Source organism: Rutidosis leptorrhynchoides, chromosome 4 (genome assembly GCF_046630445.1).
Source record: "Rutidosis leptorrhynchoides isolate AG116_Rl617_1_P2 chromosome 4, CSIRO_AGI_Rlap_v1, whole genome shotgun sequence".
NCBI lineage: Eukaryota > Viridiplantae > Streptophyta > Magnoliopsida > Asterales > Asteraceae > Rutidosis > Rutidosis leptorrhynchoides.
In genome coordinates, this window is record NC_092336.1 from 545141646 (window position 1) to 545161841 (window position 20196).

Below are 20196 nucleotides of genomic sequence, written 5' to 3' on the forward strand. Positions count from 1 at the left end.
CACTTTTTATTTTTTTATAATTTACACACATTCTTTCTAACAGTTAACTTAATATCATTTATAAACTCACCACAAATTTTTCTCATTTTATAATCTAACCATTAAACTTCTCATTCATAACAAATCGACCACATAATTTTTCCAATCTAATAACTATTCATTATTATTATTATTATTATTATTATTATTATTATTATTATTATTATTATTATTATTATTAAATCAATCACATAATTTTCTACTTTATTACTGTTTAATTTTTTTTCTTATTACAAATTAACTACGTAACTATTTTTTAATAATTGTTTTATTGTTATTATATATATACACACATATATATATATATATATATATATATATATTATATAAATAGTTTTTCCTATTTTATTAAATAGTTTGTAACAATCGTTGATGTACGTCTCACTTTATTGATTGATCATTTGGATCTTTTCTCTAGACACAAGACGAAAAATAAAACAAAAAATGATGAATAATTACTTTCACGCTTATTACAAATCAATCACATAACTATTTTTGGTCCTTCTTCCTCGACAAAATGAAAAATAAAAAAATGATAGATAATTCATTTCTCAATAATTAGCTACGTAATTAATGTTAATCAAGGGTGAAAAACCGGCGCAAAGTCAGGTCGCCCAACTAGTTACGGACTAAATTGGGACACATAGGATGAAATTTGCAGTTTTTAAAATGGCCAAAATGCCCTTCCATCTACCAAATTATTGCAACTGTTGTACACCTAATTTGTATCTGATGCCACAATCGTCTTCTCATTTCTCTCGACCTAATTTTATGTCCCTCCAAAGAAGCTTTCGTCACCGGTGGTGGCGACAGATTTCTTGATCGATTGTTTACCTCTTTTGAAGGTCTTTCAATCGGTTGGTATCAATCGATTGTTATTGGATAAAATTTAGGGTTTCTTCAGTGCGACGGATTCGATTGTTACCGGATAAAACTTAGGGTTTCTTCAATTGATTGTTATTGGATGTACAAATTAGGGTCTGTTCCTGTTTACCCCGAACCGTTGTCGTAATTATTGTGAATGCCATTGTTGGGCTTCGGCACGACTGTTGTAGCCGGTATCGCTCTCGTAGCTTCTGTCTCGGATGTCCCAAACATCTGATGGTATTATCTCTGTAACATCTTTCCTTGATTACACATATTTCATTGTTTGATGTGTTTTTTTCATATGTATACAAATATTTTTTTTCTAGGGTTCTTGATTTAGTTTGTGGGATGTGGTTACACTGGTTGGGGTTTTCAATGGTGATGTCCTGTAACTTTCAATTACTGATACATTAACTGCTTTTGCTTGCTTTCTGTTTGGTGTTTCAGGTTACAAACGTTTATTGGTTTCAGATTACAAATGTGTACTGATGTTTTATGGAGTATAAATTATCTCTAGATATTAAATCACAAGGTTGCCTAATAGCCCTAGAGAAGTTACTGTTCCCATTATCCTGACATGTATTTTTTACATTTGTTACTTACTTTGGTTGGTTTCGACGAGCTTGGCTGATTTGTTCGAAGTTCTTACTAATTAACAACAAAGTTGTTGAGTTGCCAAAGTGGATTTCATGATGTATACGATAACCGATGAATACGTATCTTGGCGGGGCAACTTACAAGTTGCAGCCATGGCGGTTCGTGTTATCTTATGCACATATCACTTTTTCCCCTTTACTAACTGTCGATTTCGTGTGTTGGTAAATGATTGAGGTTAAAAAATGTGTACTTAGCTGACATTACCAACAAAGCTGTTGTTGTTGCTGCCTACAGCTTCCAATAACAATTAATGAATTTCGTATAAAGAAGTTTTTAAAAAACGGCCTATGATGATCTATACGTGGAAGCTGGGTTGGCCAAAGAGAAGAAATGTAAACGTATCTTGGCGGGGCAAGTTGCAAGTTGCAAGTTGCAGCCATGGCGATACAATTTTTCCTGGCCAATTTCAAACACATTATCTGAGTCTCATTTTGTTTTTTGATTTCTTTAATAAAACTTTTAGCAGCTTCCATATTTTTCTCCACAAGATTCTGTCAAAGAGGTTAGCAAATACGCCATTGGTAAGTAGTATTATTTATTTAATTATACTATTTGACATAGTTTGCTACATATATTCTTAAATGGTGTTGATTGGTTACATATATACCAGGTGCTAAACATGTTGAGTATGTGAATTTTTTGTTTCTTCAACGTTACGGAGACGTGTTTCAGCACTACCAAAGAGGTAAACATTTTGTAATCTCTGAATTAAAATATTACGAAAATAGGTTTCTTTTAATAACATTTTGTTTATTCAATAGTTCTTAGCATTAGAATTTGTCATTTGTCATTCAATGAAATTAATGAGTTGAAAAAGGTCTTTGGTAGTGGCACTGTGTGGATGAATAACTGCTACTGTTAACTGATCAACCTGCAAAGTTTTAAGGTACACTTTGTTATGTAATCTTTTTTTATGTTTAACTCTGTAGAATATTGTTGTTCTAAGTAGAGTTTTAGGAAAGAAATATTGTTAATACAGTACATCAGGCAAAAATTACCTCAAGGTTTGCTATGGATTAGTCCGACAACATATCAAGTGGTTCAGCCTAAATTGACCTGTTAAATAGGGCAACCCAAATGGGTCAGTGGCTATATGATTATTAGAAGGAAAAAGAGCAGTGCATTTTAGAGTGACAACATACAGTATCAAAACTTTGCCAAATATATGAAAAATATAGTCATTTTAGAGTGACAACAAACAAATATAGTCATGATCAAGGAAAATAGAAAGGAAAACTAGGGCTGTTAGCAAACTGTATGTTTGAAAACTTTTACAGTGAAAAATTGGTGAAAGTTTTCACTTTAAGACACTGCCAAAACTACTGTATGTTTCAGTTGTTTTCTGTTATGTTTATATTTGCTTTCTTTGTAATTTATTGTAGTTAAACAAGTATATTTATATTTATCTGTTGTCTATATTAAAGAGTTGTTGCAGTTCATGACAGTATGGAAAATGAGTTGATGATTGTATAAATACTTTGAAGCTACTGTTGTCTCTACTGCATTTAAACCTCGGTACGTATCATGGTATCTACGTATTTGTTTAATTCATATTGGAGTGGTGTAATGTGTATTAAACTTTTCCTCATTATATTTGCTAAGTTAATAAACCTCTATTCATTTGTCTAATTTAGAAATTCGACTCCAGCCCTCATAAAAGTCCCAGGGTCGTACTTAGGTTTGATATAAACTAAGTAGAATCACTTGCAGGCAGTAAAAAAGGTATGCAAAAAGAAAGCATGGAACAGCACACCACATGGAATGTTGGCAATTTACAAGTTCGTTACTTTGTAATATGTAGTTGTGGACTTTATGTAATATTTAATTGTAGACTTTATGTAACATATATACGGATTTATGTGTGTAATAAATGTTGCGGTAACGGTAAATAGTAGTGAGAACACTATAGCCTACATAATGGTGCAGCAACACGCACCCCCTTTACTAGTTTGAGTACTAATTGTAATATATTAGGAGTATAATATATATCTTCAAGTGAGAACTTTTTTAGTGTGAGAACTCTAAGAACTTAAAAAACACTCCAAATACACTGAAATTCGAGCAAAAAAGGTGCACAGGCGAGCAAAAAAAGAAATTCGAGCAAAAATAAAAAACACGGACGAACAAAAAATTGATACTGGGGAAAAAAAAAAAATTTTTGTTCGAATTTCAAAATGTAGAACACATTTTTGTTCGAATATCGGCATTTTTGTTCGACTACCCGTGTGTTCTACATTTTTTTTGTTCGACTATCAAAATGTAGAACACAAAAATTGTCCGCCTGCCTTTTTTTTGTTTGAATATCACTTTTTTGTTCGCCTTTGTCCCATTTTTTTTCTCGAATTGCTCTTTTTTTGTTCGTCCGTGTCCCATTTTTGCTCGAATTTCCTTTTTTCCCCTCGAATTTCCCTTTTTTCTCGAATTTCAGTGTATTTTTGAGTTCTCAGGGTTCTCACACAAAAAAAAAATTCTCATTTAATTCCTATATATATATCTATAGATTTTATTATAATGCTAAAATGATGACATCATAAATAACCATTTTCTATGCTTAAAAAAAATTCAAAAATAAAAAGAAAAAATCTAAGCTATTTATGATGACGTCATTAACATTAGTTAATTACATTTTAAAAAAAATTAACAATTAACAATAAAAATACGCAGTCCCCTTCCGTATTTATATTATGCGACCCTAATTTAAAACCATCACAACCATTCAACAAGTCTTTTACCTTCCATTAACACAGTGAAGTATTCCACACTGATCCCCCAGATGCCGCTGCAATCCATCGCCGCTGCCACCAGATTCCACCACCGGTCACACTTCCCGTCACCTGAGGTTTTTTTCTAGGGTTTGTAAGCGGCAATTGCTGGCCGCCGTCACCAGCTTCCACCACCCGTCACACTTCCCCGGCACCAGAGGTGTTTTCTAGGTTTTTGTATTATTGATCGATTTTGGGTTTTTTGTGCTTTTCATTAATATGAATTATTATTACTGGATGTTGAATCAACTCCGGCCGAAAGTATTGTTATAGTGTTTAGGATATGTATTTTGTAATCATATAGTAGTTTCTATGATTTTGTTATCATTATTACTGGAAATACTTTTCTGAGTGATAATGTTCAATTGACAATTTGAGTTCTAAGGGTTTTGATGTTGTAAGATTAAGGTTTGTGTGAGTAGTTTTAGGTTTGTTATCATTATTTTGTTGTTTTTATTTATAAATTGTGAGTGTAAGTGTTTTTAGAACTGAATTGCAACTGAATTCAGTATCATATGTAGTTGTCCTCAACAAAATCTTTCATTAAATTTTTTAATGAATACTCATATCATATGATGCATGCTAACTGTTTGATTAAATGTGTAGGTGAAAATATTTTGTATATAAAGCATTGTCGTTGATTGATATTAGCAATTAAGCCTCCAAATTTGGATTTTGAGACTCTGAGGCACTGCACATTGTTGATCCTGATGTGCGATGGTAATGCATTAAATACATTCTACATTTGTACTGTAAGTATTATGTTGATTAATATTATACTTATAGCCCATGTATATAAACATTTTTTAGGTGATCATACAATTTTGGTGTAATTACTGAGGCATGATAATTTATAGGTTTTAAGGTACTGACATACATCTTTTCTTACTTATGAAGGTGGATATTAAAGATAAAGAAAATGATGTTAAAATCTTTTTACCCATTTTGACTATCTTTTTTTAATATGAAATTATTGTACATAGGATAGTTGTATGTTATGGTTTTGTTTACACCCATTCAAAATTTAATACAAAAGGCTACTACTATCTAATGTTATTGATTGATGTCTACTACTCCTTATTTACTTCATTGTTGTCTTTGATTACAGCAAAACATATGAAGCATTACTTATATGATATTTAATAAGAGCATATTTTTGTATTCGATCTTGGTGGTGGAACTTTTGATGTTAGTACTTTTACAATTGATAATGGTGTTTTTGAGGTTCTTGCCATAAATGGTAACACCCATCTTGGAGGTAATGATTTTTTTACTACTGTCTATACTCGAATGTGCTCATGAATGATTTTTTGTTAAGTTGCATATTAACATTGGGTGTTTGATTTAAATATACAAATTTATCTTAAAATGATTGTTCAGTTTGAGCTAAACTTGCTTATTGATGCTTTTATGTGTATGCAGTTTGACGTTATTGGCTTTCATGATCTGTTTGATGGTGGTTTAAATCGTTATTGGTAGCCAGTTTACATGATTGATATTGGATGGTATGATGCAAACCAAATTATACTCATTTAAATAAAACAATTTAGGAGTTCTAAGAACTAAAATTTTCTAAAAACCTTTTTGACATATGGTCTGAAGAGGTCTTTATTATGTGATGTTGCATTTGTAGAGACCCGTCCTAATCCATCCGGACGAAGTCCATATCGATTATAAACGATTCACAACAGTTGATTACATCGCGGGGTACTTGACCTCTATATGATACATTTTACAAACATTGCATTCATTTTAAAAGACAAATTTTCATTTACATCGAAAGTTGACGGCATACATACTATTTCATAATATATCTAAGTATAATTGACTAAATAATAATCTTGATGAACTCAACGACCCGAATGCAACGTCTTTTGAAATATGTCATGAATGACTATAAGTAATATCTCTAAAATAAGCAAATGCACAGCGAAAGATTTCTTTCATACATGAGAATAAACATGCTTTAAAGTGTCAACCAAAAGGTTGGTGAGTTCATTAGTTTATCATAAATAATCATTTCATAATTTTAATAGACCACAAGATTTTTATATCTCATAAAAATACGTCCCATGCATAGAGACAAAATAATCATTCATATGGATTGAACACCTGGTAACCGACATTCACAATATGCATATAAGAATATCCCCATCATTCCGGGATCCTCCTTCGGACATGATATAAATTTCGAAGTACTAAAGCATCCGGTACTTTGGATGGGGCTTGTTGGGCCCGATAGATCTATCTTTAGGATTCGCGTCAATTAGGGTGTCTGTTCCCTAATTCTTAGATTACCAGACTAAATAAAAAGGGGCATATTCGATTTTGATAATTCAACCATATAATGTAGTTTCGATTACTTATGTCTATTTCGTAAAACATTTATAAAAATTGCGCATGTATTCTCAGTCCAAAAATATAAAGGGTAAAAAGGCAAATGAAACTCACGCATATAAATATTGTAAAACAGTTAATAAAGTATTTGCATGTATTCTCAGCCCAAAAACGTAAAGAGTAAAAGGGATCAAATGAACTCACCATACTGTATTTCGTAGTAAAAATACATATAACATCATTGAACAAGTGTAAGGTTGACCTCGGATTCACGAACCTATATTAGTTATATATATTTATATGTTGGTCAATATTTGTCTAACAATTTAAGTCAAGTCATAGTGTACCACAATCCTAATGCTCGAGACTAATATGCAAAAGTCAACAAAAGTCAATTTAACTCAAAATGATTTCCAAAATTTATACATGATTATTATATAGTTTAAATATCGTCTTTTTATATTTTTTTTTTAAATATATCTAAATGATTTATTAGAGTAAATAATATAATTCATTTATTAATAAATAAAACTTTAAATAAAAAAATATACTTTTATATATCTTAGATAATAAAATTTATAAAGTTCATTGATTATCATAAAAACGTTATGATAGATTTTATTAAGGTAATTATATTATTTGTATTACATTTTTAATTGATAAAATAACATTGATAATAACAATAAGTAAAAATTGTATTATTTTGTATTAATAATTATTATTATTCTACTAATAATAATAACAATATTTATATTTACGAAAATGGTATTATAACAATATGATACTTCTTATTAATTATGAAATTTTATATTAACAATTATATTCCTACCAAAATAATAATTTTTGTAAATATGATATCTTTAATATTGATAATAATACTTTTAATAAATATAATAGTAAAAAAAAATGATAATTTTATCTAAATCAATATCTTTAAATTTCGTCATGATACTCATACTCGTTATTTCCTAATCAATTTGTTAATAGCTTTTAAATCGTCTTTTATATCGCGTTCATTTTAATGATAATAATAATAATAATACTAATTATAACTTTAACGATAATAACGATAGTAATAATAATAAAAATAACAGTTTTAACTTTTAAATGATAATACTTTTTATTGATAATGATGATAATAATAATAATAATAATAATAATAATAATAATAATAATAATAATAATAATTAGATAAAACTAGAACGACGGTAATAACGACGATAATAATAATCATTTTTAATAATAATACAAAAATTCAATTGACAATAACTTCTAATCCGTTCATCGAATCCATTTGATATCTAAATGAAAAGTTTATAGTTTTTCGCCAGCTTTCCAACGACATGCATATCTTATACCTTATCTCAACCGCATATGTAACTAATTCGGGATTCAACATTACCTATCTAATGGCAATATCAAAAGTACAAGCATGCATAATCCTATATACTCGAGCACTAGTCAGGGATACACTATTAGTATGTAAAAATTAAATTATGAGTACTCACGTATCAATATTGAGATTCAATATTGCATGAAAGGTACGTAGACGCCACGAAGATAATAAACACTAGATTGACCTCACGAGCATACCCATGATCCATACTCATAACCTCCATAGCTATAACCCATAATTTCCTTAGCTCTATCCCGTTCGTAAAACCCATTTATTTTTAGTTCGGCCCAACAGATTAAATCCTACACGGCCCAACTGAAATCATGTCATATCTCGGCCCAACCGTAAAGATATGTTGTTTCTTTTTTCTTTTCTTTTTTTGGCTATCTGTTTACTCTAAATTAATACTCCGTATTTGTTTACTCTAAATTAATATTCCGTATTTGTTTGGTGGTGGTTCCTTTTGAGCCACCAATTACTTCTAAATTTTCATACGTATCATTAATCTAAGGTATGGATCAGTTCAATAGCATATATCATCATTTTAATACTACAACCATTCGAATTTGCACAATATGAAACTGAAAACCGTTGCAGTCCATAATACTACAACTGTGGCCCAACAACTCAGAAATATGAAGCCCAAATAAACAAATTAATCACGTTCGATTCAATCCCTGTCTAGAATATGTTTCATGTATTGAGTGGAGAACAATAGGTGGGGTTTATCTTTTTAGTAATTGTCTACCATTAAGGAAAAGTATGCAACCAAGTATCATCTTCATTCATCACTAGTTTGGAAATAAATAAAAAAGGACGCAGCATATCAACAATGAATAGAAAAAAAAAATTGAGTTCGTGATGTTTGTTTTTGGTTGTCGAGTAGAACAAGCATAAAGGTGATGGATATATTAAAAGTGGTGAAGATGGTTTGGGTTCGGTTTTTTTTGGTAGTCGTAACATTCACGAGACAAGCTGCTGTTTTGTCGATCATCATTAGAGAATACAAACAGTAGTATGTGCTGGGTTAGAGGGATGAAGTGGTGTTACTGTTGGTGATGAAGTTAATGAATAAAAAGAATTATAAACAAGTAGTGATTAAGATCAAGGGTGGTTTTTCATGGGTTTCGTCTAGTAATTAATAGTGTATCGATGATGATGTTGGTGGTTTGGTGATTGAGTTCTTTGTTGGTTTTGAGGTGGTTCTCAAACGAAACAAGAACTAGAAGAACATACTTGTAGCAGTGGTTGTCAACGAAAAAGACGATGAAGAGAAAAATACCATAATTGTAAATGGTGGTTCTAACGGGTGGTGATGTCAAGGTGTTTACAACCTCATAACATAACTGAAATTGTTGTTGGTCATAAACGTACATGTTTTGGGTTTCGGTTTCAAAATAGAAAAAGAAGAGAGAAAAAAAGAGAGAGAGAGAGGAAATGGTGCTCATGGTGAAGGGTGAAGATGGTTGCTACAGTGATGTAATGGTGATCGTGGTGGTCGGGTTGTTTAGTGACTGAAGGTGGTTGCTCGTGGTGTGCACAATCGTGTCTCTTCTTGTTTCGGTTGTCAAGTAGAAAGGAAGAGAGAAGAAGCATAGAAATTGGAAGTGGGTTTATGATCTTAATGCATCAATGTGTAACTATATAAATAAGTTATTCCGTACATTAATTGATTGAAAGGAAACAAGAAATACTGTAGCGAATAGTATAATTATTCAAATAATTAAATTCACAATAGAAGCAAGCTGTCATGGTTTGTATTTTACTTACCGACAGTTTTAAAAGGAATAGTAATTCGCACACCGTTGTAATTCAGTGGCGAATAAAAGTCTTCATAAAAATTCCAAAATTTTATATTAATCATCTTTAATTATTTCAGTCATTATGGTATGAATTCGGTCATTAACTATTAAATAAAAATTACATCAACTGTCCCTCTCAATTTTGGGTAAAATATAAAAAGTGTTAAAATTTAATAACTAGATCCTAAATACATTTTTAGTAAGCCTAAAATTTATAGAACTCATTTTCGGATCACCGTTTAATTTAGTTTTGAATATTAACTTATCAAGAGATACGAGACAATCATTGTAAAGCATGCATTGAAAGTCAAGCAGGAATCTCCACTAACATTTGTCTGGTTCTCGTTAATTGACACTTTCGTTCTTTCATATAAATCACTTTACCATTTTCCGACTACCGATAAAAAGGACAGATTTTCCAAATCAAAGTGGACCTCATAACAGAGACTTGTAATCATGATTTAATGTATCTGATAACTCAATCATTTGATATTATCTTTTAATCTCGTCGATAACTATAATAACTTATATTGAAACAAAATATGTTCATGTAAAGTGTTATATATCTAATACTTGTTAATGTTTTCAACTAATAAGTATATATTATATATACATATCAATATACACATAAATGTTCGTGAATCGTTGAGCATAGTCAAAGGGTAATTGATTACATGAATATAGATTTTAAAACTTTCGAGACTCAACATTACAGATTTTGCTTATCGTGTCGGAACATATAAAGATTAAAGTTTAAATTTGATCGAAAATTTTCGGGTCATCACAGTACCTACCCGTTAAAGAAATTTCATCCCGAAATTTGATCGAGGTCGTCTTAGCTAACTATAAAAATGTTTTCATGATGAATATGAGGCGATAATAGAGTTTTATCATCATTGAGTAATTTAGATAAAACAATTTGATTATACGAAGAGTATAAGTGAAGCTATCGCAAGAGAGTGCAATGAATAAATGTTTATTCATTTTAACCGATGACGTAGTTATGATTGATTTCCGGAATTCATGGTATTTAAATAAAATCTTCGTAATAAGATTTGGTTCTTAGGCGATTAGAGAAAATCAGGATCTTCTTTGATTAAATGCAATAATCTGTTCCGATTTCTCTGTCGGATATTTCTCTATAAATCCACCCTCTTCGTTTCTTTATTTTTCCACAACTCACACCTTTTATTCTTTCTCCTCAACTCATACTTTAAAACATTCGTTAATATGCTCCATCCCATTCTGATCCTTAATATCCTCTTAACTTTCATATCTGTCATTCTTCTTTTTTCATCTGCTACCGGAAGAAGTTACTTTCTTCTACCATTACCTTGGGGTTATAGTGTTTTTCATTCTCCCGTGTCTTTATATTGCTATACGCATTGATATACACGGTTTGTAGTTTCGGGGTTGCTATCGGGCTTTATATTCTCTATTATATTTCGGAGTTTCATGATTTCGTTTTCTCTTCCCGTCCGCGAGTCAAGCGAATAATGGTCCAGAATTCGTAGATATGAAGTTTTGGATGAACATAGTTAATGTTTTAAGAAGGAAATCGTAATGGCACGATATTGATTTGGTAAATTACCAGAATATCCGGAAAGATAGAACTATCAAGAAGATATGTTCTCAATATGTTTAGAGATTGAGTAGAATACAAGAGTCGTGTAAATGGCACATGATGACGGTATGTTCTGTGAATCATCACGTTCCATTAGAAACTCAACATGATTTACTGTAATATAATCACGTTGATCAAGTGTCATTATATTATACTAACTCATGCATCAGTTTCCAACACTACTTCAAAAACATTCATATTTTAAATTCGAAGGTTCGCAGAATATAGAAACTAAAACAGTTTCCTTTTATGAGATAACACAGATAGCGCAGAGGGATAATTAATATCGGACGAGAATATTTATGAAGATATCTTCAGAAATATTGAGGATATTTACAATGAAAGATACGATAATATCTTAGAATTTTAGATTCACGTGTGATGAAGAAATTCATTCCCGATGATTTAGAGTGGTTAAGGAGTAAGGTATTCGCTAAAGATTTCATCAGAAATAGAATCACCTGGATTCTTTATGTACAAGTTTAGTCCTTGTGATTTGTCCACAACCTCCTTCATGGTTTGCTCAATCCGTTTTCCAGTTCCAATTTTTCTGAACTTTGCCAACATACTATTCTTTATCATTAAACTTTCGACGGTTAAAGTCGTTTACAGTTTTTGCTGCTTCATTCAGCTTTTTCAGTATTTCAAAATGGAAGATCATAGTTCTAAAAGATAGATGTTATATGTATACATATAACTGTTGATGTAGAAACACTGCGAGATTCGAAATACTGATTGCTAATTCTCGGTAATTGATATGACAACTCTCGTTATAAGATGCGGATAAGTATATGATAGGGTTTTAATGAACAAATATAATGATTCTTCGGAGAGACTTAAGTCAATGAGTAATGAAGTTGCTGGTAAGTTTAATGCTACTGTTGTGGAATATAAACGGTTCCCCGGCAACGATGATGAAGGGGTAATCTTTATAATAGGGTTTATTCGAATGAAAAACTTGAAGTTGATTTGTTGGAGCTGTCACAAAATTGGCTAATTTGAAAAGAAATTGCGCTGTTATTTTCGAAAATAACAATGCCAAAGAAGCTAGCACGGATACGTGTTAAACATTTTTACAGGTTCCGAGAATTTTTCAGGTGCACAACTATATGCGTAAATCTTTTCTTTCGTAGATGAAGTGCGGTTGATTCATCCTCCCGATTGAGGTGTTTTCAAAAATCATGTAAGGTTTGAACGCTGATTGTAATCGTTACGATACAAATGAGGTTTAAGATGAAAATCAAGTGGCAACTTGAAGTATTGTTTAGTTTCATATGTTATAATCAATATTTTAATTCATTTTAATTGTCCACTATTGGTAATCCTCAGTTGATTAGTCCATAGTTAGCTAGGAACAGTTAGCTAGGATTTTGTTAGCGTGGATTCTTAACAAAATTTCTCATAGTTAATTTGTTTGTTTCTAACAAATTTTATTCCGTCAAATGTTTTCTTCATTATGCCACTTGTTAGATTCTGATAGGTCAAAATCCAATTATGAAAGTTGAATGGAAATGGTTATTCTGTGGTGAACGGATTCATATATCTGTGGATGTAAGTAGGATAGTAAATGACCGTTGAATCAGATTCGAAGAATGTACAGTGTAACTTATTAATGTGAAATCTTATGTATTCATCGGGTATTACCTACCCGTTAAAATATTTTCATCATTATCAGTTTGTACGAAAGAATTTTTAATTACAATCTTTATGAAAACATATATACATATATATTTTCTTCGGATGTAATCATGTATTTAATGAGTTAATATGATATTAATCTCATTTGCTTTTCGATTTGAGCTAGAATAAGTAATCCTTAAAACTATTAGGAACCACATATTCTTCGCAGAATATTAATGAAGTTATGGATCAATACTTCATTGATCATTGATGTTGGTACTCCTTGGTATCTATGGTGCGGATGATGTTGATGTTCGTGGGACAGATTGTGAAATTAAGGCTTGGGATGTGGATGTTGTTGTTGGTGGTACTGTTGATGCCGGTAATGTTGCTGAAGCTGGTACATTTTGCACCATATTTTTCAAGGTTACAACTCGGGTGCGAAGCTCGTTGACTTCTTCTATTACACCGGGATGATTGTCGGTTTGGACGAGCGGATAAATAAGGTCTACAATATGGGATAGTATATAATCGTGACAAGATACCATGGAAATGAGAGAGAAAATGGTGTTTCGAACAGGTTCGCCGGTAATTGCTTCGGGTTCTTCGTCAAGAGGGAAATTTGGTTGATGGAAAAGATCGCCTTCTTCGTGTCTCCATTGATTAAGTCGACTACGAACTCATCAGATGAATTGGGGATGGCTGATTGATTGATTCTTTCTGGTGACGCTGCTTTCGGAGCTGGAGTGGGACTCCATATCGGAATCCGAGGGACTTGAACTAGTGGTGAGTTCCATTGCGTACGATTGAATAAAGGATTTTTCGATATGAAATGATTTTCGACTATCGAATGGTATTCGAATTACATAGAATATCTATATATATAGAACAAAAGATTTCGTGGATTACGGAGGAATTTACAAAATATATCAGGTAAAGTTTATGGTAACAGATACGCTAAGATATGGATTAGCAGATACGCTAAGATATGAATTTTTGTCTATACACTATTCATGCAGTTAATGCAGTAAGATGTGTCTAGACTAAGAATGATAAGCAGGTAATTTTTGACAAGAAATGATAAGCAAAACTTTTAACATGCAGACCAGGTTCAAGTCCAGACTTATTAATATAACCTAACAACTACTAGGTCGAAGTCCAGACTTTACTAATGCATCCTAACAACTCCTAGTTAGACACACTAATGCAGACCTGGTTCGCTAAGACCACCGCTCTGATACCACCTGTAGAGACCCGTCCTAATCCATCCGGACGAAGTCCATATCGATTATAAACGATTCACAACAGTTGATTACATCGCGGGGTACTTGACCTCTATATGATACATTTTACAAACATTGCATTCATTTTAAAAGACAAATTTTCATTTACATCGAAAGTTGACGTCATGCATACTATTTCATAATATATCTAAGTATAATTGACTAAATAATAATCTTGATGAACTCAACGACCCGAATGCAACGTCTTTTGAAATATGTCATGAATGACTCCAAGTAATATCTCTAAAATGAGCAAATGCACAGCGAAAGATTTCTTTCATACCTGAGAATAAACATGCTTTAAAGTGTCAACCAAAAGGTTGGTGAGTTCATTAGTTTATCATAAATAATCATTTCATAATTTTAATAGACCACAAGATTTTTATATCTCATAAATATACGTCCCATGCATAGAGACAAAATAATCATTCATATGGATTGAACACCTGGTAACCGACATTCACAATATGCATATAAGAATATCCCCATCATTCCGGGATCCTCCTTCGGACATGATATAAATTTCGAAGTACTAAAGCATCCGGTACTTTGGATGGGGCTTGTTGGGCCCGATAGATCTATCTTTAGGATTCGCGTCAATTAGGGTGTCTGTTCCCTAATTCTTAGATTACCAGACTAAATAAAAAGGGGCATATTCGATTTTGATAATTCAACCATATAATGTAGTTTCGATTACTTATGTCTATTTCGTAGAACATTTATAAAAATTGCGCATGTATTCTCAGTCCAAAAATATAAAGGGTAAAAAGGCAAATGAAACTCACGCATATAAATATTGTAAAACAGTTAATAAAGCATTTGCATGTATTCTCAGCCCAAAAACGTAAAGAGTAAAAGGGATCAAATGAACTCACCATACTGTATTTCGTAGTAAAAATACATATAACATCATTGAACAAGTGTAAGGTTGGCCTCGGATTCACGAACCTATATTAGTTATATATATTTATATGTTGGTCAATATTTGTCTAACAATTTAAGTCAAGTCATAGTGTACCACAATCCTAATGCTCGAGACTAATATGCAAAAGTCAACAAAAGTCAATTTAACTCAAAATGATTTCCAAAATTTATACATGATTATTATATAGTTTAAATATCGTCTTTTTATATTTTTTTTTAAATATATCTAAATGATTTATTAGAGTAAATAATATAATTCATTTATTAATAAATAAAACTTTAAATAAAAAAATATACTTTTATATATCTTAGATAATAAAATTTATAAAGTTCATTGATTATCATAAAAACGTTATGATAGATTTTATTAAGGTAATTATATTATTTGTATTATATTTTTAATTGATAAAATAACATTGATAATAACAATAAGTAAAAGTTGTATTATTTTGTATTAATAATTATTATTATTATTCTACTAATAATAATAACAATATTTATATTTACAAAAATAGTATTATAACAATATGATAATTCTTATTAATTATGAAATTTTATATTAACAATTATATTCCTACCAAAATAATAATTTTTGTAAATATGATATCTTTAATATTGATAATAATACTTTTAATAAATATAATAGTAAAAAAAATGATAATTTTATCTAAATCAATATCTTTAAATTTCGTCATGATACTCATACTCGTTATTTCCTAATCAATTTGTTAATAGCTTTTAAATCGTCTTTTATATCGCGTTCATTTTAATGATAATAATAATAATAATACTAATTATAACTTTAACGATAATAACGATAGTAATAATAATAAAAATAACAGTTTTAAATGATAATACTTTTTATTGATAATGATGATGATAATAATAATAATAATAATAATAATAATAATAATAATAATAATAATAATAATAATAATAATTAGATAAAACTAGAACGACGGTAATAACGACGATAATAATAATCATTTTTAATAATAATACAAAAATTCAATTGACAATAACTTCTAATCCGTTCATCGAATCCATTTGATATCTAAATGAAAAGTTTATAGTTTTTCGCCAGCTTTCCAACGACATGCATATCTTATACCTTATCTCAACCGCATATGTAACTAATTCGGGATTCAACATTACCTATCTAATGGCAATATCAAAAGTACAAGCATGCATAATCCTATATACTCGAGCACTAGTCAGGGATACACTATTAGTATGTAAAAATTAAATTATGAGTACTCACGTATCAATATTGAGATTCAATATTGCAGGAAAGGTACGTAGACGCCACGAAGATAATAAACACTAGATTGACCTCACGAGCATACCCATGATCCATACCCATAACCTCCATAGCTATAACCCATAATTTCCTTAGCTCTATCCCGTTCGTAAAACCCATTTATTTTTAGTTCGGCCCAACAGATTAAATCCTACACGGCCCAACTAAAATCATGTCATATCTCGGCCCAACCGTAAAGATATGTTGTTTTTTTGTTTTTTTTTTGGCTATCTGTTTACTCTAAATTAATAATCCGTATTTGTTTACTCTAAATTAATATTCCGTATTTGTTTGGTGGTGGTTCCTTTTGAGCCACCAATTACTTCTAAATTTTCATACGTATCATTAATCTAAGGTATGGATCAGTTCAATAGCATATATCATCATTTTAATACTACAACCATTCGAATTTGCACAATATGAAACTGAAAACCGTTGCAGTCCATAATACTACAACTGTGGCCCAACAACTCAGAAATATGAAGCCCAAATAAACAACTTAATCACGTTCGATTCAATCTCTGTCTAGAATATGTTTCATGTATTGAGTGGAGAACAATAGGTGGGGTTTATCTTTTTAGTAATTGTCTACCATTAAGGAAAAGTATGCAACCAAGTATCATCTTCATTCATCACTAGTTTGGAAATAAAAAAAAAGGACGCAGCATAGCAACAATGAATAGAAAAAAATTTGAGTTCGTGATGTTTGTTTTTAGTTGTCGAGTAGAACAAGCATAAAGGTGATGGATATATTAAAAGTGGTGAAGATGGTTTGGGTTCGGTTTTTTTTGGTAGTCGTAACATTCACGAGACAAGCTGCTGTTTTGTCGATCATCATTAGAGAATACAAACAGTAGTATGTGCTGGGTTAGAGGGATGAAGTGGTGTTACTGTTGGTGATGAAGTTGATGAATAAAAAGAATTATAAACAAGTAGTGATTAAGATCAAGGGTGTTTTTTCATGGGTTTCGTCTAGTAATTAATAGTGTATCAATGATGATGTTGGTGGTTTGGTGATTGGGTTCTTTGTTGGTTTTGAGGTGGTTCTCAAACGAAACAAGAACTAGAAGAACATACTTGTAGCAGTGGTTGTCAACGAAAAAGACGATGAAGAGAAAAATACCATAATTGTAAATGGTGGTTCTAACGGGTGGTGATGTCAAGGTGTTTACAACCTCATAACATAACTGAAATTGTTGTTGATCATAAACGTACATGTTTTGGGTTTCGGTTTCAAAATAGAAAAAGAAGAGAGAAAAAAAGAGAGAGAGAGAGAGAGAGGAAATGGTGCTCATGGTGAAGGGTGAAGATGGTTGCTACGGTGATGTAATGGTGATCGTGGTGGTCGGGTTGTTTAGTGACTGAAGGTGGTTGCTCGTGGTGTGCACAATCGTGTCTCTTCTTGTTTCGGTTGTCAAGTAGAAAGGAAGAGAGAAGAAGCATAGAAATTGGAAGTGGGTTTATGATCTTAATGCATCAATGTGTAACTATATAAATAAGTTATTTCGTACATTAATTGATTGAAAGGAAACAAGAAATACTGTAGCGAATAGTATAATTATTCAAATAATTAAATTCACAATAGAAGCAAGCTGTCATGGTTTGTATTTTCCTTACCGACAGTTTTAAAGGGAATAGTAATTTGTACACCGTTGTAATTCAGTGGCGAATAAAAGTCTTCATAAAAATTTTAAAATTTTATATTAATCATCTTTAATTATTTCAGTCATTATGGTATGAATTCGGTCATTAACTATTAAATAAAAATTACATCAACTGTCCCTCTCAATTTTGGGTAAAATATAAAAAGTGTTAAAATTTAATAACTAGATCCTAAATACATTTTTAGTAAGCCTAAAATTTATAGAACTCATTTTCGGATCACCGTTTATTTTAGTTTGAATATTAACTTATCAAGAGATACGCGACAATCATTGTAAAGCATGCATTGAAAGTCAAGCAGGAATCTCCACTAACATTTGTCTGGTTCTCGTTAATTGACACTTTCGTTCTTTCATATAAATCACTTTACCATTTTCCGACTACCGATAAAAAGGACAGATTTTCCAAATCAAAGTGGACCTCATAACAGAGACTTGTAATCATGATTTAATGTATCTGATAACTCAATCATTTGATATTATCTTTTAATATCGTCGATAACTATAATAACTTATATTGAAACAAAATACGTTCATGTAAAGTGTTATATATCTAATACTTGTTAATGTTTTCAACTAATAAGTATATATTATATATACATATCAATATACACATAAATGTTCGTGAATCATTGAGCATAGTCAAAGGGTAATTGATTACATGAATATAGATTTTAAAACTTTCGAGACTCAACATTACAGATTTTGCTTATCGTGTCGGAACATATAAAGATTAAAGTTTAAATTTGATCGGAAATTTCCGGGTCATCACAGCAGTGAGTCTTTAGCTTTTATGGTTTACAAGGAGACTCTTGATATAGAAAGAATAGACCAACTTGTGATAATTTGTAAGTTCATGCATCTTTTGTTGGTTACTATCTATTTGCAAGCTTTGTCTATAAACAGTGAGCTACAGATTTACAAGTTTATGATTAATTTTATGACCATCATGTGTTTGATCAAATGTTTAAATGCTTAAAATGAAATGAAAGTTGAAAATATTAAACTGCTACAGGTGCAAACTATTTGTAAATTAATACATGAGCAGGGACAAGATGATACTGACGAAGATGATGATTGAGAGTCTCTTGAAGAGGAAGACATTGCTGATGAAGGTGATTTGAGGATGATGAAAAAGGTAACACGTATTACCATATTAGTTTGAACTAATACACATAGATGCAAGTGTATGCAATTTGGCAATCGATTGATTAGTGACTTGACATGCTAGGGATGGAATGGACTTGGGTTAACAATTACACATAGATGCAAGTGTATTTTGGGTATGGGCTATGGTGAATAAACTCGTCACTTGAACAAATAGTAGTAGTATAATTTTATTAATCATGTTATTCTATTTTCACGTGAAGATATTTGTTTCATGTTATCAATAAATAAGAAATAGGTTATTGTGTATTTAACATATGAATCCAACATCACAGGAAACCGTGTTATCCATGAAGGGTTAAGTAGGCTGCAAAACGTTTCAAAAGTCATTGTGTAGGAATATTGGTAAACTATATTTCTTTTCCTTTCTGTAGTAATGTTTTAATCTCCCGTCTATTAAGTAACCAAATCCTTTGGTACTTTATGATAAAGATTTAAATGGTTCATTTAAACGGGTTGACGAATGAGCTTGGAATGCTAGCGGTTATAGAAGAATATTTTTCATACATATCTATGTTCCAGCTACGTTTTTTATGCATATCATTGAAAGTAGTAGGTAAATTATTTGATATTTTTTATGCCTATCTAATGTTGCCAAGATGTGACCAAGGTCATGCATGGTGCAAAAAGTTTAGTAAGGTCATGGTTCAACCAGGTCATGGTGCAAAAGTTTATAGGTGAATTTGAATGATTCACTTTTGTTTTAATCATTTGCTATGAGTATGTGTTTATTGCATATAAACTGATTGATAAAACG

At 31.0% G+C, this 20196-nt stretch overlaps 1 long non-coding RNA gene across 1 annotated transcript; it reads left to right on the plus strand.

Annotated features, from left to right (window-relative positions):
- The first annotated feature begins 792 nt into the window (after positions 1 to 792).
- LOC139845142 (uncharacterized) lies at positions 793 to 3557 on the plus strand. The gene is made up of 6 exons (XR_011758218.1): positions 793 to 1143; positions 1354 to 2084; positions 2174 to 2248; positions 2381 to 2449; positions 2988 to 3078; positions 3198 to 3557. It is a non-coding gene; the product is annotated as an uncharacterized lncRNA (long non-coding RNA).
- The last annotated feature ends 16639 nt before the right edge of the window (positions 3558 to 20196 follow it).